Raw genomic sequence first — 27,834 nt, forward strand, 5'->3', positions numbered from 1 at the left:
GTTTTGCTATTTTGACATGGAGACTAGCCAATGATTGCTTAGAGCAGAGGGTTTCATTAAGAAATGGAGAGGTTCTTTTGAGTGAGTACTACCTACAGAATCTATTGCCTCCAGCACAAACATTCCAAGGGTTGCAAGCCGTCATAGAGAATGATGGTGGAGCAAACAACGTCACTGTGTCTCCAAGATGGGATCATCAAGGGCATGCGCACTATCTGATTGATAGTGCATTATCAGTCACCTACTCTATCATGCACTCAAATGACTATGTGTGCATCTCTAACAATATTGAGTCAATAGAAGATGAGATTGATAACTACATTGATTGTACTCTTGGTTGTAGCAAATCAACTTCAGTGTGTCTTGACATACCCTCAGATAACAAGAAGGATGTTGATGAAGTAACAATTTCAATAGGTCAATGCAATGACGGAGGGATCCATAAGGATCTACATGACACAAATGTCGGGGAGGACCTATGTGTGGGCAGCCAAAGCAAGGACTTATCTTCCTATGATAACTCCATTGCAGCCTTCATTGAGGAGAAAGCTAGAACGGGTAGATTGAAAAAATTACTAGCGCTCTGTGGACCTCCACGAAGGGTGGATGAGCTCCCAATCGAGTATAATGGCACAATTGCTTTTGAGCTTCCAGCCATGCATCGTAGCTCACTAATGTCACTGTCACTTAGTCTTCTCTTCAGTCTTCAGCTGTTTCTTCCACCTCTTTTAGCTCTTTTGAACTTAGATTCATCCTTTCCTAAGGTTAGAAAACTTTCCCAAAGTCACATATACATTCTACAGAACACTTACAGAAGGTCTATAGAACAGTCATAGTACAGTACCAGAATAGCTACAGTACAGTTACAGAGTAGAGACAGAACAGAGACAGAGGCTCTACAGAAGATCTACAGAAGGTCATTAAAACCTCATAACTCATAATCAAATCATTCCAAACTCTAAAAAACTATTCAATAAGCTTTCACAAGATCTCAATCTTCATCAATCATCAATCCATGCTTCATACAGAAGACAATCAAAACAAAACAGAAGCTATACAAAAGGTATACATAACCAATCAGAACCTATCAGAACATCACAGAACCTTATATCTCCACTGAAAATCATCATGAACTTCCAAAACATAATCAATATCATCCAAAACACTCTCAAATACTTCCATTAACAATCATACATCACTCTAAATCCACCAAAAATCAATCAGTCAGACCTCAAAAACAACAAAAATAGTCAAAATTTCAGTCTTTTTCCACTTTCAACATATCCCCACACTTAGAAAGGAAGCATCCTCGCGACTTAAGGAAAAGAAGAATATAAGTTTACTAAAGAGCTCAATTTGGATCTTCCCTCAGATCTTCAATAATCTTGCCAAAACATGACCCCAACTTATCACCTGTATCTAATAGAAAAAAACTACTAAAGGAAAACTTCATTATTCATTAACTCATCTGATTAATCATGTAAAAACCATTACAAATTTTTAAAAGATATAAGAGGTTCTCTTCAGTTATCCACCATAGGCTTTTCATCGACCAACAATCTTTTGAAAATGGCTCTCGAACAAATATTCGCAACGAACATGAACTCATCACATACAATTAAGACAAGTCATACACAAACACTAACATAACCATCTGAATGACACCTCCAAAAAGAGATATATCATTAAAATTCTTCCAAAATACATGGCAAAGGCATCAGTGAAGATGATCCCTTTTAAAGGCTTGGTGGTTTCAGAATCGATCCATGGAGAAGGATTCATCTACAAATGTCCTAGGAGGATTCTGAAAAAACTGCAAGCAGCACATCCTTTCTAGCAAGACAAGGTATCTGCTAGGGGGACATAAGGCATAAAAATATAGGACATCCAACTGGTGGGAGTCAATATTCACATTGACATTCATACAAAGTTTTGGAATGGCCTTTTGATCATTATGGGAATGCCTATGCATGTATGCTAGATACCAAGCAAAATGAGCTGTCAATCTCACCGAAGGATCCAGAGACTGTGAATATTGGTGAGCAAAATGAATATAGTTCTGGTATGCTTGACTGGCAGTTGTCCAATCTCCTGGAATTATTGGCCAGTTTATCTGAAATCCTGTAAGAGAATCATTCGAGCTCCATCCCCTTCTTCTGTAAATCTGATGATCAAACCCGTCATATTCACTAACCAACGGAGGTGGTTGAGAGATAGAAGTGGCAGGAGATGGAAGTGGAATAAGTAAAAGTGGATGAAGAGATGGGTAGGCAAAATCATAAAAGGAGGAATAATTTAAAGAAGGAGTGGCTGAAAATTTTAGGGAATCACTTAGAAAGGGTGTTAATTGATAAATAGGAAAGGGGTACATGAATGGATGGAGAAGGGCATGGTGGAGAAGGGGAAAATACTCTATCTTCGATAAAAGAACAGTATGTAAATATGGGAATTTGAGGAAAAGATTGAGGTTGGAAAAGAAGGGGTAAGATGGTTGTGGAATTGGTTTGATAGAGAGAAAGATATATATCATAACGGTGAGCCATTTGTTGGTAATACAGGAGGGTAGAAACAGAAGGACCTAAGATAGATCTTCTCTGATAGGCATAAAAAAAGGTAGAATCAAATGGATTATTTTTGGAAAGATAGCTAAGAGATCCACCCTCAATTGGTTAGTGCTCTGTACATAGGTAGGAGCTGTGTTCTGTCTTTGATTCAGGACCACAGAATCAATCATGGTATGCCAGAAATTATTAGGGCAAGTAGCCACTTTGGAGGAGTAACTCTGAAACATGTCATCTATTCGCAACTCCAAATGGTTGACATACAAAACAGCTTGTAAAACCCCATCTCCCACATACTAGGCCATATCCACTTCATCTGGAATCAACAAGTCTCCTCGTAGATATATATATGACATCAACATGGTATCGGTCGTGACAGAATCTTCAAACACCATACAGACCACCTCTGTCAGCAACTTAGGAGACCAAGCCCCACTCCAACCATCCTTTGGAAGAGGAAGATCCATCGTGGAAAGCTTCATGTAGAAGGCCAACTTCTGTAATTGATAGTGGACAAATAAAGAATGGTCTGGAGGAACATATTCCTGGAATTGCTCAAATGTAGACCATAGCAGATCCATCCTGGAATGCAATCTTTCCACTTTATCTTGGAAGAGAGGACACAAGGTAGCCTATCTCTGAAGAACTTCCAAGTCCTGTTGTGAGAGAGAAGGGATCAAGGGAAAATTAGGGCTTGGAGGAATAGACCGTGACTTTGCCAGTTGATCTTGCAGCTGCTTGATTTGGGAAGCTTGTGATTCCAGTGTGTCATTAGTAGTCTGTAAGGCTGAAAGTTTGACATCTAAGAGAGTTTGGAACTCTTGCACTTCTTTGGACATCCTCTCCTTCACCTCTGAGAGGCTAGTAACCTCTGATTAAGCCTCTGTTAACTGAATCTTCAAAGAAGATATCTCATCTCTTTGGGTTTCAATTAATTGGGTTTGTTGCTCCATTTGCTTGAACAGATCTGCCAGGGTATCCTTAGCAGAGGCTAACTCGGATGTTGCCTTATGCAACTGGTCCTTAGACTGCATCAATTCTTCATAAAAGGAAGCGTACAACTGTTGAACATAGGTTGTCACTGACAGTTCAATGGACCTCTGAATGTCTTTATAGAGGAAAGGAATGGCATCTCCCGAGACTAGATTGTTCAGTGAGGGAACTAATATATCCAACGAACCTTCTAAATGTGCTCTGAACAGGTTATTACATGTGAGATAAGCAAGGAGATCACTGCTAGAGGTAGTAGTAATGGGCACGGAAGGAAGAACTGAAGGAGCTTTATCTACTACCCGCTTCAAGCATTTGCATTGTATGATCAGGGGAGGTAGAGAATCCAAATCCTCTATATCAATTGGTTCTGACTCATTTGAAGGTGGAGGAGGAGGTACTGGATCAGATGGAGGAGGTGGAGGCACACTCTTCTGTAAACCTGAGTAGGTCAAGAAGGCAGACAAGTATGATCCATAGGTGACATTGGTAACATTGCCCCTGGTGACTTTGACGAAATATTGATCCATCTTAGTGAGTAGCTAAGTGCTCCAATCAATAGCTACTCCTTTTAACACCATCCGTGAAGCTGTAAAGAACTCTTTGGACAAGTAATGGGATGGCATTTTTGCAGAGAAGGAGGGAGAAGGGGGGAAGAGGAAGGTGGAGGGAGGAAGGGGAGGAGGATGATGGAGGGAGGAGGTGGGGGAAGGAGGGAGAGGATAAATGGGGAGAAGGAGAAGAGGGAGCGGGAGGGAGAATAGGAGGAGGGTGGAGGGAGGAGGGGAGGGAAGGGAGTTACGAGGAGAGAGAGGGAGGGGGAGGAGAGAGAAAAAAGAACAAGAAGAGAGAGATAGAGAGAAGGAGAGAGAGAAGAGGGAAGGGGGGTGGGTTGGAACGGACGCGGGAGGGGAGGGTAAAATTAATTTTTTTAAAAAATAATAAAGATTTTGTTTTTTTTGAAAAATAATAAAGATTTTGTTTTTTTGTGTTTAAATAATAAATAAAGGAATTAAAAGAAAGGCGTGCCCCCCGTCCCGCGCACGCGGTAGGGTAAAAAAATTTGCAGTGGCGGGATTGAAACGACGTCGGGACGTCGGCACGGGGTGCGCGTACGCGATCGGGCATGGCAAGACACGTAAAACCGCAAATGCGTGCGTACACGCGCGAGACAAGTCACGCAAAACACGTTAAAATAAAGAAAAATTAATATCTCACAATCCGATCGTCGAAACGAAATGACGTAAAAACAAAAAATGTACCAGACGGCAGGGGGAAGATAGGGGGAAAGGTCAACGGGGATTCCGGGGGGAATAAAGGGCATGCACATGCAAAAAAACACGGAAAACAGTCCAGAAAACACATATGGGGATTAATTTTGGAAAATCCGCTCGCTGGAATGCAGGGCGAAAAGAAGGAAAAATTTGCAGAAGAACAGTCCAGCAACCCTATCACGTCAAAACACAGTTGCGACTGAAATAAGATAGATATGTTCACATGGAAAACGGTCTAATGTACGCAAAATCTTGCAAAAATTAATAACTCAAAAACCGTGCATCGGAACAGGGATGGAGAAAAAGAAAAAGTGGTTAGTTTGAAGGGATGAACAAGGCTATAAGTTTAGATTGGAATTTGGGGGAACGTAGGGTGCATTCACATGGAAACACAATAAAATAAGGGAAAAAGAGAAATGGAGGAGGAACAGCCCCAAGGGAGGGGTGACAGTGGATGGGTGGGTGGGGAAGGGACCCAGGAGTGTAACAAAAAGTCATGGCATACATGCATGAGCAAAGTGAGGCATATACAGGGTGGTATGCAATATAGACGTGCAGGAACTCGTCCCCATACTTAAATTCTTAACAGGTAGGGTTGACCGAGCAATAGGGACCTAATACCACACAACAGACCAACCGCTAACATCCCCACACTTAAAACATGAATATCACTAACAAAAAAAAGTATAGGGTTAGAAAAACTTAGCCCATGTTGTCGAGAATCAAGGTTAACTTTCGATGGCACGTCCACTGTCATTGTCGGCTGCAAGAGGTACCAAGGTATCTTCACAGCACACATCCTTTGTGGCAGGGACCATGCAGTAGTACCCAAGGAGGTAGCTGATTGATGAATCGCGTCGAGTCGGTGTCGCTGATGACGAAGGAGAGTCACTCAGCTTATAGCACTCAAATGGGATGAGAGAACAGTCATTCGCCCCATTACGGACATCACTCGATGAATAATGATTGAAACCCATATCTCACACCCGGTTTAGGAAGCGACAAAGGAATGGTGCAGAGGGAGTATGCCAAGGTGCACAATTGATGGTGTATCAGTGTGTCCAACCCGTCTGGCATAGGTGCAAGGAAGAAGGCAAGGGAGCCTTGTAATACAGTGTATAAAGCAAAATGATGTGTCATGTGTTGATGGAAAAAACCTAGCCCATGGGTGCATAGGAAAATGAAAAAGTACATGATTCCAAAGGTCGTAACATCCCTCAATCCTCACCTCTCGGTAACTGATTGAAGAAACTCCAGTCACACTTAGCCCACCCTCTGTCTCACGCTCTGCTGAAAGATACAGAGGGCAGCCCTTTCCTGAAACCCATTGATGTAATCCTCATGGTCACTTGTGCAGAGGTTGTATGCCTTGTGCTCATTTGATGGTGCAACTGTGCATCCCGCCTTGTGCCGGCATATGGTGCGAGAAGGAAGGCCAGGGAGCCTTATGGTGCAGTGCACAGAAACAGATCGTACTTTGTGCATTGAGAGCCCCATCCCGTGCGTGCAACACTTCATTCACACTTCTCACCTCTCATTTTATTTGAAGGGAAAAGATTGGTCACTCGCCCCACCCTCTGTCTCACTCTCTGTTGATAGTTACAGCGGGCAACCATACTCACTTCCCCATCTGGTTAGGATGAAAGCTCGCGTCACTCGATTGTTTGTCAATAAAGATCGTATCGTCAATTGTTGAAGAGGTGTACCCAGGGAGGTAGCCATCAGATCGAACGTGGGGTTAGATAGGAACATGGCGTTTGCTAAAGGACTATCAAACGCTCTGTAGAAAGGCACAGAACACAGCATACCAAGGGAGGCAGCTTCGCAACTCGATCCTGAGGATGTCAATTGATGAATCCACTTTTTGGACTGCTGTGGGTGTTGCCACCTTTTCCACAGCCAGCTTCCCGCCCAAGGGTGTTGACCACCTTTTCTTGGAACGAGGCTTGCTATGACAAGGAAGAATAGGTCTGCTTGACAGGGACCGAAGTCCTTTTCTCCCATGATCGATCTGTATATTTTTTTCCTTTTTTTGAATTAAGCAAGGGAATGGTAGAAATGCCATTTGTCAGAACTAACCTCGCCACTGCTGGTGGTGGAAAATAGAGGATAAGAGATCAGGGCTGGAAGGTGGAGCTGAGGGGACAGAGGGTTGCGTCCACCTCATCAAGAGTGGCTGAAGAACAGCTATCAGAAGTAGCATCATAAGAGATAGTGCCACACCAACGGGGGAAAGGATCAGGTGACCGTGATTGTCAAGATCCCTAAGGAGGGAAGTACTTCTTCAGGCAATATCCATTGATTAGGAAGGGATCATCAGAGGCATCAACGGTCTGCACTTGGACAGAGAGCCATTAGGGTTGACAGCAAGTACCTTATATGGGCCCATCCACTGCTATTGGAGCTTGCTAGGAAACTTGCCAAATTGTGAATCATAGGCTAGGACCAAATCACCTTCTTTGAACTCCTTGTGCTTGTTGAAGTTGTTATAGTAAGCCTTACGTCGAGCTTGCGTGGCTTCCATGCACTGTAGAGCCATCCTGCGAGTTTCATCCAAACATTCCAAGTGCAAGAGACGACATTGCAATGAATCATCGTCCCCCAAATGCTCTTTGATAGCCACTCGCAAAGAGGGCAATTCCAGTTCAACAGGAAAAACAACTTTTGTACCATACACCAGCTGAAAAGGGGTCTGTCTTGTTGTTGCTTTATGGGAGGTTTTGTATGCCCAAAGGGCCTCTGTAAGTCGATCATCCCAATCAGGATGATGTGCGGCAATCGTTCTTGTCAGAATCGAGCAGAGGATGTGATTGGTGACTTCAACTTGGCCATTGGCTCTGTCCATCTAATTTCAAGGAGCCCTTTTGATATAGGACAACGCCTAGCCCTTCAACTGATGCATCTGTATGTACATGAAACTCCTTCGTCCAATCAGGAGGTTGCAGGATAGGTGCCTCAATCAGACACTGCTTCAGAGTGTTGAAGGCTTTGTCACATTCTTCCGTCCAAATAAACTCTGGATCTTTCCTCAGAAGCTTGTGCAAGGGGGTTTCCTTGTTGCAAAATGGGCTATGAACCTTCTGTAGTAACCCACATGACCTAGGAATCCCCTCAGCTGTTTGAGGTTTGTCGGTCTGTTAAGGCGAAAATCTTTTCAATCTTTGCCGGGTCTATTGCAATTCCTTGTGCAGAGACAATATGGCCCAAAAGAACTCCTGAGGAGATACCAAAGACACATTTGTCGGGGTTGAGAGAAATCCCATACTCTCGGCATCTGTGAAAACATTGCTCTAGGTGTCCCCAATGCTCACGGATCAAACTAAAGACACAGAAGTCATCAAGATACACCTCAATGAAATCATGCAGATGGTTCTGGAAGGCTGCCATCATTACTCGTTGGAAGGTGGCAGGAGCATTACAGAGCCCAAATGGCATCACTTTGTAGGCATAGGTCCCCCATTCCGTGGTGAAAGTTGTTTTAGATTGGTCCTCTTCTGTGATTTGGACTTGGTTATATCCGCTGAATCCATCCAAGAGGGAATACAGCTCATGGCCTGCCACTATATCCAACAGTTGGTCTGTAAAAGGGATAGGGAAATGATCCTTCTTCGTCTTCGAATTGAACTTTCGGAAGTCAACACATATCCGAGAGCTTCCCGTTCTTCTTGGGTACTACCACAATGGGCGAAACCCATTCACTGCTAGCCATGGGATAAATGAACTCTACTTCAAGAAGTTTCAATAATTTAGCCTTCACCAGAGCAGAATAATTAGGATTCATCCGTCTTTGTCTTTGCCTTACAGGTTTGGCATCGGGCTCTAGATCAATGTGATGTTGATATACTGTAGGATCAATCCCCTTTAGGTCTTTGTAGGACCAAGCAAACACATCTAAGTTCTCCTTGAATAGGTCTCGAAGGACCACCAGTTCTTCTTCTGGAAGATTGAGACCCACTTTCAGGTGACGTTCAGTACCCTCAACATCCAAGGATGTTACTTGTCTTTCACCTTCCACTTCACGGATAAATTTCCCACGGATTGCTTCTGGGTAGAGGTCTGACTCCTTCAAGAGAGTCGTATCCTCGTCTGATGTCCCACTAGAACCAGTGTCCTCCTTCTGAACAGATGACTCATTCGTCTGTTTAAATTGCTGAAAGGGTATCAGAGCATTATTTGCTTTTGTTTGAGTAGTGACCTCTTCAGGACTCAAGGCTTCATCTTCAGAGGATGCGTCCAGGAATGTCACATAGCATGGACCTACTAGAGGCTGTGACTTTGAGGGCATCATCATCATCATCTTCTCTTTGGAGTGAACAGTCAGGGTGATAGGAGCCATTGGCGAACTTAATTTTTACACCTTTAATCCATTGTTTATACAGATTCTGCATACTTTGTGGTCCATTGATCAACCCAAATGGAACCATAGTCACTCCATCCAGTACCCTAAGATATTCGACCTCTGAGGTCTCTATAGGGACATCAACCAGATCATCCTCTATCAGAGGAAATTCTTCATCTGCACTTCCATAGCCTACTTCATTTTCTACCTCATCAGTTTCATTCTCACCTTCTGGAGGCTCTGCCTCTGCCTCTGTAGAGGCTATGTAGGAGAAGAACAGATCATCTGCCTCTGCATCTGCTTCTGCTTCTATCACCAGTTTTGACTCTACTTTTGCTTCTAGTTCTGGCTCTATATCTGTTACTATCTCTGTAACTGTCTCTGTATCCGCTCTGTCTCTGTACTGTCTCTGATCTGTAACTGTACTGTCTCTGCTCTGTCTTTGCGACTGTCATGTAACAGGGAGAACAATACATCCATGCTTCTATTTCACTATCAGAGGTGATTTCAGAAGTTAATTCTAATTGAGGTAGGAGATATTCACCCATGGTCAAGGATTTTACTTCCCTTGGCAGTTGGCTTACAGTGCCCACTGTTAGGGACTATGCCTCCGTTTTCTTAGGAAAGATTTGCTTAATAGCCTCTTTATCTCCTGATGTACCATCTGTTACCTCATTAGAGGAGTTAGTTATGACTTCAATGGATGTGGATCCATTGCCTTTTTGCGATCCATACAGCTTTAACACTGCTTTATTGGGTCCTCTGCCTAGGGTTAGGGTTCCTTTGAACCAGTCCCTGGCTCTTGCTTCAAAAAGCCAATGTCTTCCCAACAGCAGAGGGTATGAGGTCCCATAAGAATTTGGTTTGACCACCAAATATGTCAGCCAATAGTCTCTTCTTGCAAGGGTTGTTTTTACATATGGGAGGATGCCCAACGGTTTGACTCTACTTTGGTCTGCCAATCTGATAAGCCACTGTGTAGGTTGTATTCCTTGCAACCCTAAGTCCTTCATGGTGACATCCGTCATTATGTTTACTGATGAGCCTCAATGCATCTGAAATGAAGCATCCTTCTCTCCATATACTGATCTCTGGGATTCTAGGATCTAAAATGGCATTAGCCACATCTACCCCCTCTGCCTGCAGGTAGGTTGAACTTCACAATCTTGGCAGGAGAGTCATTTCCATTCTGAACCACTGGTTCCTTCTTCCTGGTGCGCCTCATAGTGGCAACTTTCAACTCGACCAAATTGGAAGCAGGTTCTTGTACCTTCTGTTGGCTATTAGTGACATTGGCCTTTAAGGGGCTGGACTGGGATAGTCCTTTGTAGTGTGGCCTTCTCCTTTGCATCGACTGCATAAGGGCTTGTAATCCACTAACCTTCTGGGATTTGGACAATTTGGTGAAATGTATCCCTTTTCTCCGCATCTGTAACACTCCACCTCCGATCTCTGACCACCGCCAGACTGCTGTCCTCTGTAACTTTGAGAGGAAAACCTCCTTGGACCGAAATTAGGACCAAACTCTCTAGGCTTGGGTTCAATATCCTGTGTTGTCATTTTAGATTCCAGCAAGTTGAATCTTGCATTTTCATCCTTCTGTCTTCGTTCATGCATCTCTTTCAGAGAGCAAATATCCTCCGTATGGTTCTTCCGCAAAGAGTAAGAACAGAAGGCTCCAGGAATGGTTGGTTTCCGGGTACATTCAGTGGTTAAATGTCCCGCTTGATGACACTTTCCACACCAAGTATTAGAGCGCATCACATCTCTTCCGGCTCCTGCAGGAGTGGATATATTGGTGGTATTCACCTTCAACGTCTGTAACTGCTCTGTAATCATATCCAGAAGCTCTTTCTTGATACTTGCAATTGAGTTGGATAAGTAGTCCTTCTAATTTTCACCTCCTGCAGTGCTTGTTGTAGGGTTTTGGAAAGCTTCTGTAATTACTGCATACACTGGTTGGGTAGATCCAGAAGGTCCTCTGTTCTGGTTCTGATTCAGAGCTCCTGTTGAGACTTGGGGTTGTTGATTCTAGTTGGTAGGATTCCACTGTTGTTGAGTCACCATTGGAGGAACTGTTTGAGGCCACTGTTGTTGTGGTTGAACCATCATCTGAGGCACTGTCATCTGCGGTGAGCACACTCAATTAGGTGCACTATACTGTGGCACTGTTTGTATGTGGGGATAGGGGTAGGGAACTGTCCCTGGGACTGCATTTGATGGGTATACCATTCCAAGCATAGGAGGAGGTAAGACTCCTCTTCCTAGAGTCATTGACAGCCTTGCTTCAACTTCGTCATACAATCTTGCACCTTCCACTGCGGCTTGCAGATTGACTGGTCTTCTCAATTCCATGAACTTGCGAACTTCTGGTTGTAGGCCCCTGAGAAACACTCCTTTCTGGATACCTTCATCCAAATGATGGTTAGTCCATCTCTTCAGGATGGATTCCATTAAAAAAAATATGCTTCTACTCTTTCTCTAGAGGACTGATGACTTAGGTTCATCAACTCCTCTCAATCCACTCTTCAAAACCTTCACGCCTGAATTTAGTGAGAAAGGCCAACTTTAGGTCGTCCCATGTGCCAAAAGTTCCTGCTGCTTGTCTCTCATACCACTGAAATGCCGCACCCTTGAAAGTGGCGGGGAATATTGCTAACCAATGCTCAGGGGTTCTAGCATTGTTAGCCACACATGCTACCATAAACTCTGCTACATGAAGATCATGGTCTTCATTGTACTCTCCCTTAAAAACTGGCAATGGGACTACATTTGCTGGCCTATCATCAATATTTCCAGGATGAATCTGACTAGGAAGGGGACCTTGAGTCGCCATGGGGACTTCTGTAAAGAGTGATTTTAGGGCGTCAAATGAAGCTTCTGTCGCTGCGAGCTCGTTCTCAGCTTTGATTTTTGCATTCTCTCTTCTCACGTACCTCTGAACTCGTTCTAACGCTTGCCTCTTTATTGCGTCATTCATCAGGGGGTTGGCTTCAACCAGTTGGTCTAGACTCAACAGGATAATATCTGAGAGGGCTTTAGTCTTTGAGGGATTCTCTAGCCAACATCTCCTTTACTTCCTTCTTTTCAACATCTCTGAATTCAGCTTTCAAACCACTATAGAGGGAAAGATATTCTATTCTAAAAGTATCAAAACGCATTCTTCTTAGGATCGTTGTTACGTCATTATAATAATGCCAGCTTCTGAGGGTTTCAATAGTGTATGTTGTGAAAAACACTCTGTCTACCAACTTCCAGTGGGTTGCTAATTGAACAAACAGAAGATTATTAGTGCACCAAGCATCCCATGTATCTTGCTGTTGAGCATCCACGAACAAATTTCAACTTTTTTCCTTCTTGTCTTCGTGAACCTCTACAGACCAAGACTCCTAAAGCTTCTTCACAATCTCCCATTTGATGATGTCTGGAAACTTCTCAATGAATGTCAAATCTTCCATGTATGGACATTCTCTCTATTTCTACTCTTTAGTTTGTTCCCAAACAATTTGCCACCAAGATGTAAGTTTTTGCTGCTTCAACAGGAAGAGGAAACAATCCACCACATAGAGCATGTATCATGATGGTGATGTGTTTCCGCCATTTTGGGATGAAATTCTTGTGGAAAGTGAATTTGATAATGAGAAATTACAACTCTTCAGTGGAAGAAGGAACTTTACAAACATCCATTGAATTCTTCTCTTCTTGGCAATGCTATTTTCTTCATTTTCAGCCTCTTTTGGTGCTTGTTGATGGCAAGTTTCCTCGCTGCGCATCAAAAATATGGAGCCCCAAGAGGAACACCAAGGAAAAGGGAATTCTCTTGCAAGAAAATCTATCTTGTAACATCAACAAGCTTTTATTTCATTCTTTTGATCATCAAAACAAAGAAAACAACGATTCTTCACGCAGCATCATAGTAGATATCTCCCACGGATTTGATAGAATCGACCATAATCTTCAGCATCTTCACAAAATCCATCAATAGAACAAAGAACACAAGGGAATACACCATCTTTGAATGGAAATACATCACATAGTATTCATCTTGAATATCTTCATAATTCTCTCTCTCAATCTCTCATATACAATCACATTGTTTTCATAGTTTTGACTATCTCTGACTCTCTCTCTCTCTCTCTCTCTATATCAATAGTACATCATATCCTCACTATAATACTCTCATAATAACCCTCAATAATCCTTCTTAGGTCGTGGATGCACCTCCCAAGAGTTATGTCTAATATGAAGAGTCACCAGAGCCACTACAATGTCTTTTCACAGTTCATTACTGTCACTGTCACTTAGTCTTCTCTTCAGTCTTCAGCAGCTCTTTCTTCCACCTGTTTTAGCTCTTTTGAACTTAGATTCATCCTTTCCAAAGGTTAGAAAACTTTCCCAAAGTCACACATACATTCTACAGAACACTTACAGAAGGTCTACAGAACAGTCATAGTATAGTACCAGAATAGCTATAGTACAGTTACAGAGTTGAGACAGAACAGAGACAGAGGCTCTATAGAAGATCTACAGAAGGTTACAGAAGGTCATCAAAACCTCATAACTCATACTCAAACCATTCCAAACTCTAAAAAACTATTCAATAAGCTTTCACAAGATCTCAATCTTCATCAATCATCAATCCATGCTTCATATAGAAGATAATCAGAACAAAACAGAAGCTATACAGAAGGTATACAAAACCAATCAGAACCTATCAGAATATCACAGAACCTCATATCTCCACTGAAAATCATCATGAACTTCCAAAACATAATCATTATCATCCAAAACACTCTCAAATACTTCCATTAACAATCATACATCACTCTAAATCCACCAAAAATCAATCAGTCAGACCTCAAAAACAACAAAAATCAGTTAAAAATTTAATATTTTTCCACTCTCAACAAGCGTGTCCCATGTCCTTCCTCTCAATGCAAGTTGACAATTAGACAAAAAAGTCGATTGTATATAGAATAAGTACGATGCTTCAATGAGTTTCAATCTGAGATCATTGATCAGGCAATTGCGGATTTTCAATAAATGGTAAGAAAATTTAATATCAATTATACATTGTACTTGCAAGCTAATTGAATATCATATACAAGAAGATTGGGTGTGACTCGCAAATTTTCTATCCAGGGAGGTGACGTCTTGTCCCAAGGAGAAGTGCACCCTTTGCGGCCAATTAGAAGAGTTCGTGGGCGTGCGATGGATGGAGTGTATGAGTTAATCCACCACTTGGAAGGCACTACCCAATCTATACCGTCAATACTAGAGGAGATAGGAAGCCTTCCAGACCTACCTACAATCTTGAAGCCTGAGATGGAGGCAATGATCGATGCATTGATTCCCATGGATGTCGAGACTTTTAATCCGCTTAGAGAGGAAGCATCCGTACTATTATATGATGGGTGCCAAGTATCTCACTTGAAGACACTGCTTGCACTCCTAAGTGTGCAAGCAAAATATTCTTGCTCTCTACAAAGAAAGGACATCTCATTCTTAGCTTACCCGTCTGGGCCACTACAAAGTCAAAAATATGGATGTGTATCTTCGTCCATTAGTCGATGAGCTTAAGATTTTGTGGGAGGAGGGGGTCACCGTGCAAGATATGAGCAAGCGCGATGGTCGACGGTCTACCAATATTCAAGTCATTCTCATGTGAACGATGCATGACTTTTCAGGATTAAATAGGCTTCCGTTCTCGTTGGTAATATCTAAATTTTATCTCATTCAAGTTTGTATTCACTGGATAGAGGTGTTGGAACATGTTTGGTTACCTCAGGTTATCATGCATGTCCATTGTGCAAGCTAGAGTTAGACTCCTGAAGGTCATGAACCATGAAGAAGATGGTATATCAAGGACATGCCACTTTCTTGCCAGAGGGTCATGAACTCAAGGAAGGTTTTCTTGGACGTTCTCCAACACGTATGAATGTCGCAAGCTGCTATGAGCTGAAAAGGGCCCATGCGGAGTCACATGCAAACGGAATGCGATGGTTCTTAGTTTTCTACAAGTTGCCATATGGACCCACTTACAGATCAACCACTTGTTGTGGATCCCATGCATATTTTTAAGAATGTGGGCAGCTTGCAATGGGACCACATCACAGAAAGAGAGACACTATAGGGGCACGAATGGATTTAAAGGAGGTAGGCAAGATGGAGGCGCTTTGGCTACAGTCGAGTGTTGATGGTCGCGTGCAGCTACCTCGTGCTCCTTGGGTTTTGTCCACTAAAGAAGAGCGCATTGTTAGGCAAGTAGTCAAGTCTATCTGCACTCCAATGGGTATGATGCGTTCTCTCAGGCTTGGATTTTCAAAAGATGACCAATTATCAGGGCTAAAATCCCATGACTAGCATAGGATATGTCAGGTTTATACTACAACTGGATTGTAATTGGCGTGCATATTTTGCTATTTAGAGTGTAGCCATTGTTCATAATGCTTTCTCATTTGTGGTAGTTTGTACTACCGATCGCGATCGCAGGATGCCTTACTCCAGAAATACGCAGGGCCATTTACAGGTTGTCAACTTTGGTGCAATGGATCTCACAGAAGGAGATTAAGACGTCCTCTATTGAATCCGCAAGACGGGGAGTTGTGGAGACGGTCTGTCTCTTTGAGAAACACCTGCCTACCAGCATGCTCATGATACAAATCCACCTTCTTGTGCATCTTGTAGATGAAGTGGAGATTGTTGGACCTGCCCATACGCGATTGGTGTTCTTCTTGGAGTGCTTCATGAAAACCCCAAAAGGCTTTGTGCGACAACGAGCTCGGCGAGAAGGTAGCATGGCTGAAGGTTGGTTGGTGTTTAAGGCGCTAGTGCATATTTCACAATGGCTACCAACGGTGGATCCAGACAACAAAATGCTATGGTCGTTGAAGGACGATGATAGACTGACCAGAGATGTGATGGTTGGAAATGGGGTAGAAAAAAGAATGGTGTAATGAAGGAGACCTAACTGTTCTAACTAAGGGGAAAGAGAGAGAGAAGGACTGCAGAAGAAGAGGGAGAGGAGAGAGAAAGGCAAGAAGAAGAGAGAGAAAGAGGGAGAGAGAAAGAAGAAGAGGAAGCCATGGGAGCTTGAGAAGGTGAAAAGAGAGTTTCTTGATAATTTCTGTGATGCCTCAAAATACCCTCTTACACCTTATATACCGTCAGTGTGACTGGTATGTTCCCATGCCATATTCCCGTGATCCCCGTTCATTACAAACCATCCCATCTCATAAAGTTTTTGTCCTAAAAAACAAGGGATGTAGTCATGGACTGTAAGAGTGTGCTGTAGGAAATCAACCATAACTTTGTGTGGGAAACTCCGAATGGGACAATTAAGGTGTCGTTACGAAGCCCATGAGATGTACTTTCAGCCCATGTGGGTGAGGCGGGGCTGCAATCAGGTCAGGACCAAAACTGGTACAAAATAAAGGGGTGTCCAGAAATTTCTAGTGTGCAGTCCCAGATGGTATGGCTGGAGAAAAACAACCATAACTTCCACTAGGGAACTCCAATCGGGGCAAATAAGGTGTCAGCACGGAGCCCTCGAGGTATACTTTCAACCCATGTATGGAGGATGGGGCCGAGAATGGACGAGGACCAAATCTGGTACAAAATAGGTGGCTGTCCAGATGCAAAGTGCAGCCCAAAACAGGGGTCATGGTGAAGTGAGCCACACCAACACAGCCTCCTTGAGGTGTGGAAATTCATCCAATATAGATGTTGGGCGCCAAGATGCTTCCTTTATTGTTAGGCCTTGCCATTTGATTAGGTATTCATGTATGGAACGTGTGCGAAGTTGCTTTTCACGTTGCCCAATGACCGCTTCCGGAATGTATTGAATAAGGCTCTCCTCATCTATGGGTGGGAGCTCTTCTACATGATCTTTGGGAGTGCCAATGAAAGGTTTCAATCGGCTCACGTGGAAGACATCATGGATCTTAGTGGTGGGAGGGAGTTGGAGGCGGTAAGCCAAGTCCCCGACCTTCTTAATGATCTTGTAGAGTCCATAGTAACGGTGTACCAACTTGTTGCAAGAGCCGTCCTTTAGCATGGCATAACAGGACTTGGGGACCTTGAGGAGTACCATTTCACCCTCTTGAAAGTCAAGGGGTCTTCTTTTTGCATCAGCATGGAGCTTCATGTGCTCTTGAGCCCTTTTGAGGTTTACCTTGCATTGTTGAAGTAGAGCTTGCATGCGGTCCAGCTCTTCTTTTCCCAAGGGGTTGAGCTTTTCATTGAAGATCACGGTAGGAAGGGGCACCCGATAACCATACAATGCTTCGAAGGGAGAGACTCCAATGCTTGAATGAGTGGAGTTGTTGTAAGAAAATTCAGCCAAGTGCAGCCATACATCCCAAGAATTCTACACATCATGACAAAAATGTCGCAAATAAGTTTCAAGCCACTTATTGACTCTTTCGATCTGCCCATCCATTTGGGGATGATAGGCTGTAGACGGAGCCAATTTGGTCCCCATGGAGCTAAAAATGGTCTGCCAAAACTTACTCATAAATTTGGTGTCTCGGTCATGTACTATGACTTGGGGCAAGCCATGCAACTTAAAAATATGCTCCATAAACTGAGTGGCAACTTGGGATGCTGTAAACTGGGATTTTGTAGGGATGAAATGGGTTACTTTAGTGAGTCGGTCAACTACCACGTAAATGCTATCCCAACCCTTCTTGGTTGTAGGTAAGCCAGTGATGAAATCCATGGTAATGTGGGTCCATTTTCCTTCGGGAATAGGTGAAGGATGCAACAAGCCATCCGGTTTAAGAGAGCTATCTTTATTTTGTTGGCAAGGCACACATCTAGACACAATGTCTTTTACATCCTGCCGTAGGCCTTTCTAATGGAAGCTTTTTGAAACTCGATCATATGTTTTGAAGACCCCTAAGTGGCCAGCAATCGGTGAAGAATGCATCTCTTCAAGGATCCTTTGGGTGAAGGGAGAGGTATGGGGAATCACAATACGGCCATGGATCCAAATGAGGCCATTATGGAGCTAATACTGGGAATTGTCATTCATGACACCTTGCTATAATTTTTGGAAAAGAGGGCTGAATTCAGCATCAAGCAAGTATGCCTCTTGGAGCTCTTCAATCCAATCATGGTGGAGTTCAGTGATGGATGAGACCTTGCATGCCCACGTGCGAGAGAGTGCATCGGCCACTACATTGTCCTTGCCATGGGTGTGGGTAATCTCAAAGTCATAGTTTTGTAGTGTCGCCACCCATCTACGTTGTTTGGGAGTGAGGTTGGGCTAAGTTAAGAAATATTTGAGCACACGGTGGTCACTTTTCACCTTAAATCTGGTGCCATACAAGTAGTGATGCCATTTTTTGATAGCATGAATGACTGCCAACATCTCCTGATCATAGATATGCAACTCTCTCTCTTTATCATCCAATTTTCGGCTCTCAAATGCTATTACCCTGTGTTCCTACAGCAAAACTGCACCAATACCCCGTCCACTAGCATCACACTGGATGGTAAAATCCTTTGAAAAATCGAGGCATACAAGGATGGGGGCTGAAGTGAGTAAGTCTTTCAGTTGTGCTGAAAACTGCAGGCCGCCAATTCATCCCATAGGAAAGCCTCTTTTTTAAGCTTGTCTGTTAACGGGGCTGCAATTGTGGCATAATGGTGAATAAATCTCCTATAAAAGGAGGAGAGACCAAGAAAACCACGCAAGGAGGTAGTGGTAGTGGGGGTGGGCCACTCCCAGACACATTGCACTTTTTTAGGATCAGCTTGGATGCCTTTTTCACTAACAATGTGTCCTAAGTACTCAACCTTTGTTTGCATAAAGACACACTTGCTTTCTTTGGCAAAGAGGCGGCGGTGCTCTCTGAGTACATCAAAAATGTGCCTGACATGCTTCAAGTGCTCATGCATTGACTGGCTGTAAATGAGTATAGCATCAAAGAATACCAACACAAACTGGAAAATCCATGGCTGCAATATCTTGTTCATTAAGCTCTGAAATGTGGCGGGTGCATTTGTGAGCCCAAATGGCATGACGAGGTCCGAAAGGCTATTTTGACTTCATCACATACCCTCATTCTGATTTGGTGGTAAACCGGATCGCAAATCAATCTTAGTGAAGTAGCGTGCACCCTTGAGTTCATCAAGCAAGTCATCAATTCGAGGGATGTGGTATCTATTTTTGATGGTGATCTTATTGAGATCACGGTAGTCAATGCACAACCTGAAAGATCCGTCCTTTTTCTTAACCAATAGGACCGGGGAGGCATAAGGGGAAGAGCTAGGCTCTATGAATCCCATCTCAGTGAGCTCCTTGACTTGTTTTGCTACTTCCTCTCTCTCACATTTAGAGAGTCTATATGGGGGTTTATTGATGGGCTTGGCATGGGGCTCCAAGTCAATCGGGTGATCCACCAATCTTTGAGGGGAAAAGGGTAGTGGGAGGCTGAAATAGGTCCTCATATTCAACCAAAAGTGCTTTTAGTGTTGCATTTTGCTTCCCCAAGGTGTGTTGGTCATCATTATCCTTATGCAAATGCAAGACAAAGATTTGGGAGCGTTTCTTGAATTCCTTTTTGAGTTGTCATGCTGTTATAAGCTGAAAATCTGCATTTTCTTTTATTCCCTCCAAGTGTACAAGCTGCCTATGCATTACAAACTCCATATACAGCTGAGAGAAGTCCATAGAGATTTTTCCCAACTGCTGAAGCCAATCACATCCCAATACAACATCCACGGGGCCCATATCAAGGGTAATCAAATCCACCTTTGCTGTGTAATTTTCAGCCAGCATAAGAGACACTTGTGTGCATACATGGGAGCTCACTTCCTCATTTCCATTGGCCACTTGAACCCAAAGGGGTTGCTGTAATTTAGTGCGAACACATGTCAAACGGCTAAGAGTTGATTTATTTACAAAGATGTGTGTGCTGCCACTATCTATGAGGATATATACACTCTTTCCATCAATGTTACCATGCACCCGTAAGGTGTTCGGACTCCTAGAGCCGGTCCATGCATCCATGGAGATTGAGCAGGCTGATATAGTAGTGAATGAGGGGTGCCAAAGGTCATTCCCAAGCATGTCATCAATGGGGCATCCACCGGGGTCAAAGGGAACCCGCCCGGTGAGTCATAAAACTGATCGGGATCAATATCCTCTTCATATTCAGCATTTTCAGCAAGTGTCATTATTTGAGAGCTGTCATGCATGTCCTCTTCCAGCTTGTCACTATCTTCCAGCACATACATGCTATTAAACTTGACAGTGGCATTCTTAAAGGGGCATTTGGATGCATGATCAGTCGTGTACTTATCCCCGCATTTGAAACACAAGCCTTTGGCTTTTCTATCCTTGACAACTTCAGGAGGAATGAATTTTTGACCGTTGGGACCGAAGCCCGGCCTTATTTTCAGCATACTTTGGGTCACTTTTGGAGGGTGGTGTTGTCCCAAAACTGCCATATTTCCTTTTAGCATTAAAAGTGGGGTAAGTAGGAATTTTGGGGCTGCCATTCCCTACATTGTTGCTACGATAATTATTAACATATGGGAGTTGTCTAATAGGGTATCTTGGCTGTCCTGCAATGGGCTGCGTGCTCTCATTACGGCGGTACTTTTGACCATAGCGTTCGGCCAATTCTATGGCTGCGAACAGGATAGCTGGTTTTTGAGCCATTGCATCAGCTGAGAGATGCACATCCAACCCATAAATGTATTTATGCAATTTGGCCTCATCACTAACTACCTCAATATACATAGATAGGTTCATAAACTGGTTGGTGTAATCCCTCACGGTGAGATTTCGCTGATCAAACTGATACCATTGCCTAGCCAAGCGTTCTTTTTCCACCGGGGAGACAAAAACTTGGATCATATGCATCTTGAACTCTTTCCAATCATGAAACTGCTAGTTTTCCTGTTGAGCAAATCTCCACCATGTGTGGGAAAAACCTTCTAAGTGAAGGGAGGCAAAAATGATCTTTGCTTCATCGGTACGGGGGTAGATGAGAAAATAAGCTTCCAATTTAGAGGTCCATTCCTCTAGTTCAGCTGGGGATGAGGATTTCCCATTGAATTTTGTAAACACAATCTTGTCACGCAGCTTATTTGGGCCTGGTTGCCTATGAATGCCATGTGCTACATGCTGCCCATACATGCCTTGGTGTCCAAAATTCCCATGGGGGTCATGCTGCCCATGCATTACATGAGGACCAAATTGCCCATTAGGACCTTCCTGTCCAAAATGTCCATGCTGCCCATTGCCATATGCATGCTGCCCATGCACTTTGTGCATTCCATGCTGTCCAAGATTTGCATTGGAGCCATTCCCTTGAGTGTGCAAGTAGCTGCCGTTATGGGGGAGTTGGGGTGCCAATGATGGGTTGGAAGGATTCTTAACAGGGGAGGGAAGGAGGGGCTCATCATGTCGAGTGGAGGGCTCACCCATCTCATAAGTGCTATGGGGAATGCCATGGGTACAACCAAGACCTTGTGGGCTACGCCCGGTCTCCAAGGGGGGAGGGCGGTTAGCCTCATGGGGAGGGACATACTCCTTGGGTCGATCCGAGGGGGGGCAATGGCGGGGATGAGGGCGCCCATGCACTCTATGAGTAAGTCTATCTTGGCCATCATCTCAGAATGACGATGATCTTGGCAGGTTTCCATCTCCCTGTGGTGTTGCTCCATCTCTCGATGTCGTTCAGCATGACGGGTCTCATGTTGGCATAAGGTTTGGTTGAGCAGAGACAAGCGATCTATCTCGAGGTCACCTTCTTCAAACATGTCTTCACAATCCTCCTGGGCTGAGCTAGGATCTCTCATTGAGGCACAGGAGTCCCTTATTTCACGCTGAAATTCCTCCTGGGCCTTTGCTTTACCCTTGTGGCCTGCCATCCCAAGTGTAGTCCACTAGACCCCTTGTTACAAAAATGACGATAACTTGAGCTAGGAAACTCCCATTGCCAAAATTTTTGATTCAAATGAAAGCCCTCAATCCCCTCTATGAGTCTATTAAAAACATCTCTTATAGTAAATGATCAGGGCTTTGCTATAATCACTTTTTGTGGGCAGACTGTGTAGGACTGTTGCCTGTCCCACAGTACCTCTGGGCACAAAACTGAGTGTATCTCCCAAACCGTAGGACGAAATGGGGAGGTTTTTAGCTCAGATCAAAGGGGAAGATGCCCTCTTAGAATCAAGCTATAGATCTCATGCTCAATCACATGAGAAGGCTTTGCTATAATCAGTTTTTGTGGGTTGACTGTGTAGGACTGCTGCCCGTCCCACAGTACCTCTGAGCACAAAACTGAGTGTATCTCCCAAAGCGTAGGGCGGAATGGGGAGTTTTTTAGCTTAGATTGAAGGGGAAGATGCTTCTTCAAATCAAGCTATAGAGCTCACTCTCAGTCACACAAGAAGGTTTTTTTGTAATCAATTCTTGCGGGCTGACTGTGTAGGACTGGCTGTCTGTAATATCCGGCAGAGGCTCCCTCAAGGAGCATACTTTATCCCAATGGTGAGGGTCTTATCCCAGACATCTAGGGCCTCAATGGTGTATGCCCCATAAAGCCATACATTCTTTGCATCCATAGCTCATTATTGAGACCAATTCCACACTGCATACCTTGCCCTTCTTGCATTGCATCCACCATACATTACCAAGCAGTTCATGACATTACCAATGCATGTAGGGGTTTGTCGGCTCAAGTGATCAGGGTTCGGGCTATTCCATCAAATGTACATGCACTTGCAATAATTCTTTAGGCTCCGGATCACTGGGAGGTGGGCAAAGTTCTCCCCGGGCCGGTTTGTGCACCCCTTCAGGGTCATTGATGGCAAGGGGGGGTCACCCCTCTTTTGTCTTGCCACCTCGCCTGGCATCGGGCTTTTCCTCACCTGGAATATACATGGCAGACATTTATTAATTAAATAACCAATATGAGATGCGTTTAAAAAATCAAAATTTTGGGCTTTTCATGAAGTGCATGGAATTGGAATGGGGAATAGGGATAGGGAGCTTACCGGCAGTGACTCACTGCCTACTCACCCTTATACAATGGATTTTTTTTTCACTTCTTGACTCAGCCAATTCACAAGAAGCCAAACGGGTTATGGGTAAGTAAAATATAATCACAATGAAGCTTCAGCATGAGTAAAATACATTTGAGCACTATAAGATCAAAGGGAAATGACTGGGACTAATAATCAGCATGCATTCAAGGTCCGGGCCTCCTATTATCTACTTGGACTCATACATTCTCTCAAACAAATGGATGGGATTCAACAAGAGGCTTAAACGGAGAGAATGAGAGCCAAGAATCAGTTACCTTGAGTCTTTTGAAGAAGAAGGCAGCCACTAATGCCACCTCAGTCCTTCATGAGAGCTCCATTTGATCCCGAATGCTCCATGGCTCCAAAATGGGTATGATCCATCAAGAAAGGGTGAAGTCAAGCTTGGGGCAGGATGGTTCAGGACCTTCCCATGAAGAGTTCTTGCTGAAATTGAGGTCCTACTCCATAGCCATGGCTGCCCACAAGTGCATGCCTTCAAATCTTTCTTGTAATCTTCTTCATGTTCTTCTTGGGCTGAAATCTTGAGCAATGTTGAAGAGGGACTCCCGTGGACCAAGGAGAGACCAAAATCTTCAGGATTTCTGAGCTTGATGCCAGGGTTCCATGGCTGCCATGGACTGCACCAGACCAGGGTTTCTTGAGTGCAAAAGGGGAGTCCAAGGGCTAAGGAAGATGTCTTTGATGCTGCCCAAGAGAGTTGCCAAGGGCCAAAGATGAAACCAGGAAGGAGGGGAGGGCTGCCCTGCAGACCAGGAAGCAGCCCAATTTTTGCACCGCAAATTTTGGGTTGCTCCTGGGGGGCCACAAGCAGGGGAAAGGCAAGGTTGCTGCTACTCAATGTGCTGCTCCAACTGAGAGCTTGGGACAAGCCAATCTTGCTAAGGAAGAGGAGAGGGAGCAAGATTTCTGAGTTTCTTGGGCTGGAGCTTCCATGGAAGCTTGGGGAAAAGAGGAGAGAGAAGGTCTTCTTGAAAAGTAACTGAGTTTTTGGCCTTCTCTAATTGTGCTACCCTCCTTTTTGCCCAAAACCCTAAAAAACTTGCATGAAAATTAGTGACGACCTATCAAATTTGTCTGCCTGCCTCCAGATTTGTCCATGGTTCTAGGGAAAGCTCCAAAAAAAGGCTGCCACAGTCTTCAAGAGGGCTAACAGCCTGCTTGAGTACTCCTGTGTACCTGTGAAAGAGATGTAACTAGAGCTTTCTAACTGTAACTAGAGAAGGATCAAGGACAAAGCTTTGATACCACTTGTAATGAAGGAGATCTAACCTAAGGGGAAAGAGAGAGAGAAGGACTACAAAAGAAGAGGAAGAGGAGAGAGAAAGGCAAGAAGAAGAGAGAGAAAGAGGGAGAGAGAAAGAAGAAGAGGAAGCCATGGGAGCTTGAGAAGGTGAAAAGAGAGTTTCTTGATAATTTCTGTGTACCTGGGAAAGAGATGTAACTAGAGAAGGATCAAGGACAAAGCTTTGATACCACTTGTAATGAAGGAGATCTAACCTAAGGGGAAAGAGAGAGAGAAGGACTACAAAAGAAGAGGAAGAGGAGAGAGAAAGGCAAGAAGAAGAGAGAGAAAGAGGGAGAGAGAAAGAAGAAGAGGAAGCCATGGGAGCTTGAGAAGGTGAAAAGAGAGTTTCTTGATAATTTCTGTGATGCCTCAAAATACCCTCTTACACCTTATATACCGTCAGTGTGATTGGTATGTTCCCATGCCATATTCCTGTGATCCTCATTCATTACAAATGGATGTTGCAATGGAGGAGAAGGTGAATCGCTTTTTTATGTTACACCATGCCTCTATGAAGACGTGGCTCTCCAGGTACCAGATCACTAGGCAAGATCGAGAGGAAGCGCGATCTGAATTTCGATGTAGTACACGCCATTGACCGATTCGATATCCCGAGGGCATGGAGGAGATGTCGCGATTCATGTCAACGTGATGGTTGCATGGAGCTTTGACCGCAGCATCTCTTGAAGGAGCGAAGGTCTCAATGGAGGAGTGGAATTCTCGAGGAGATGTAGTCCAAAGGTGATGACGTGTTTAGGATTTGTCGTATCTATATTTTATATGTGACAACTAATTTGAGTGTTTCAATGTACAGTATAGAATATATAGTGCAGCGTGGTCGTACGTACGGCATTTTTACGTGGAGCTTATTGACAAAATGCGCTCCACAATGGACTGTGGTATCATGGCAAGGTTCAAGCAGGAGAGTCGACGATGAGCAATGGATCCAAACATGGTTATAGATGAGATAGAGTATTTTGAGAACTTGCAAAGTATTGTTACGGTGGATTACCATAGCTTCTCCATGATACTATTCAATGTGTAGTGGTTCAAAGTGGTACTTGAAGGAGCTAGAGCAACAATTCGACGAGGTCCATCTGGATTTCTTGAAATAGATTTCGAAGAAAAATGGACGGATTTGTGCAACACCTTTGTGTTGCCAGCCCATTGTGAACAGGTGCATGAACTCATTGGTTTGTTAATTGTATTACGACGTGGTACATGTCACAATAGTTTAATCTCTCTTGTATTCACTCATCTTTCTTGTCCATAGTTACCATGTTTAATTAGAATGCAGTATTGTACGGTGGACTGATGTGTTGTTGTTTCTTTTTTTGCAAATTCCGTTCGATGCTTTTTTGCGGAGGGATGAGCTTTCAGATGGCAAGGATATGTAGCTCACCCTTGGATCCCTGGAGCTCACACACCCTTCTTTTTTGGTCAACCTATCTGTGTAGACATTTTCTATGTAGTAGTGATATCTTGTCAGGATTGTACCAATCGCTTTCATTATGCAATCATGTATTTATTTCATATATCAGTGTTATGATTTCAGTACACTTTGTTTTTGTTTATAGGAGCATTGTACACAGTGCAGAAACTATTTTCTATGGCCCAAATAAAGCACACAGTGCCCTGCCACAAAATTTTTTTCCATGTTACTGTCACTATTAGCGTCTCAAATTTGCCTGCACGCGTCGTTATTTTCGTCACAGAGCGTTATTATTTGTGTCGGTCTCAGCATCGCAAATGCGATGCTAATACCGATACAAATAGCGACGTTGATAACAATGCTAATACCGACTGTTCTATGACATCACCAATAACGATGCTTTTTGCGATGACAGGGGCAAATATTGTTATTTACATTTTCGTCGCTTTTAACGTCAGTATAAGGCCTATATCTTGTAGTGTTTATTTATTTTTATTTTCTTGTCCCTACTCCCGAGGGTGTTTTCACCTTTTCTCGAAGAGCAGGTTGGCATGACAGGGACCGAAGTTCTTTCCTCGCATGACCTTTTTTTTTTTCACGTAAGTGGTAGAATACCATAGCTTGACTGATTGACTAACCATCCCAAGCAGTCCACATTCTAGGCCGGCATGATCTCTACATACGTGTGACCAAAAGCTTCATGCGACGTAGAAAGATAGTCATCCTAAATCTCATATCATGCAAAAAAGAAAAAGAAAAATACAAACCGTAACCTGATTCATCAACGTGAGCAAAACAAAAATAAAGAATCACATAAGAACTGATCATACCGACATGATACTTGACTGTTTTAACCATCATTGACAAGAGAGACTAGATAAGACTCCACCGTTCCTATCCCCACGAAGTGTGTTCATTAAAAAGGAAAATGTGTAGTATAGTGAAAAGGAATATAATGGAGGATTCATTTTATTAAAATTATAAATAATGGGTGAAATTCTATTAGATAATAAACCTTAAAAAGAAAATAGTGATTCATTGTTATCCTTTATTTAAAAATTATTAAGTTTGAAACAGTGCTTTTAGCATAACCTAAACTTCAGACGGTCTCTAAATAAAAATTTATTTATTAAAAATTAATTATGTATTGGGCGTTTTTTTGTAAGCGCGTGCTTTTTGGTGATGATCAGTTCATTTTTAATTAAAATTAAATGTATATGTGGCACATGAGGTGCATGTAAGTGAATGGTAGGTTGATTTAGATTTAAAAACTATGTGTATTTGGCACGGACGCACATGAAAAATGTGGTGATCATGATTCCTTTTAATAATTAATTGTGGATTTTGTGGTAGAAAAAATAAAAAGGAAAGAAAATAAATGCATGCGAGGGGTGTGTATGCAAGTACAATTTGAATGCGCTATCAATAATGGAGATGATGCAACCATAATAATTCAACAAGAAAATCCAACAAGCAAAAAAAGTTTGCCAATATTGATGAATTTGGATAAGGATGTTGAATTATTATGATCTATTTTTTATTTTTTTTAAAACAATTACAGGTTGAAAGCTAAGCACAAAGGTTCAATAGATTTTTTAGAATTTTCTAAAATGTTTAAACCATTTTCAGAGTAAAAAAAGAATTTTTCAAAGAATTTACATGTTAAATAAGAGTTTCTTATTCAATTAATTGGTTTCCAATTCATTTTGATAATTTCAACACATGCAAGTGATCCAAAAATATGAAGAAAAGTGAGTATGATTTTTTGGATTTTTTAAATTTTTAAAACCATTTTTCAAGCATTTTTTGGTAAATTTTCATGAAATTAAAAGGTTTTTATTTATGTTCTAGTTTTCTGTTGACATTTTCACCTACAAAACATTCTT

The sequence above is a fragment of the Lygodium microphyllum genome, chromosome 4 (assembly GCF_053477565.2).
Source record: "Lygodium microphyllum isolate KBCC chromosome 4, Lygodium_microphyllum_v1.1.10, whole genome shotgun sequence".
In the NCBI taxonomy this organism is placed as follows: Eukaryota; Viridiplantae; Streptophyta; class Polypodiopsida; order Schizaeales; family Lygodiaceae; genus Lygodium; species Lygodium microphyllum.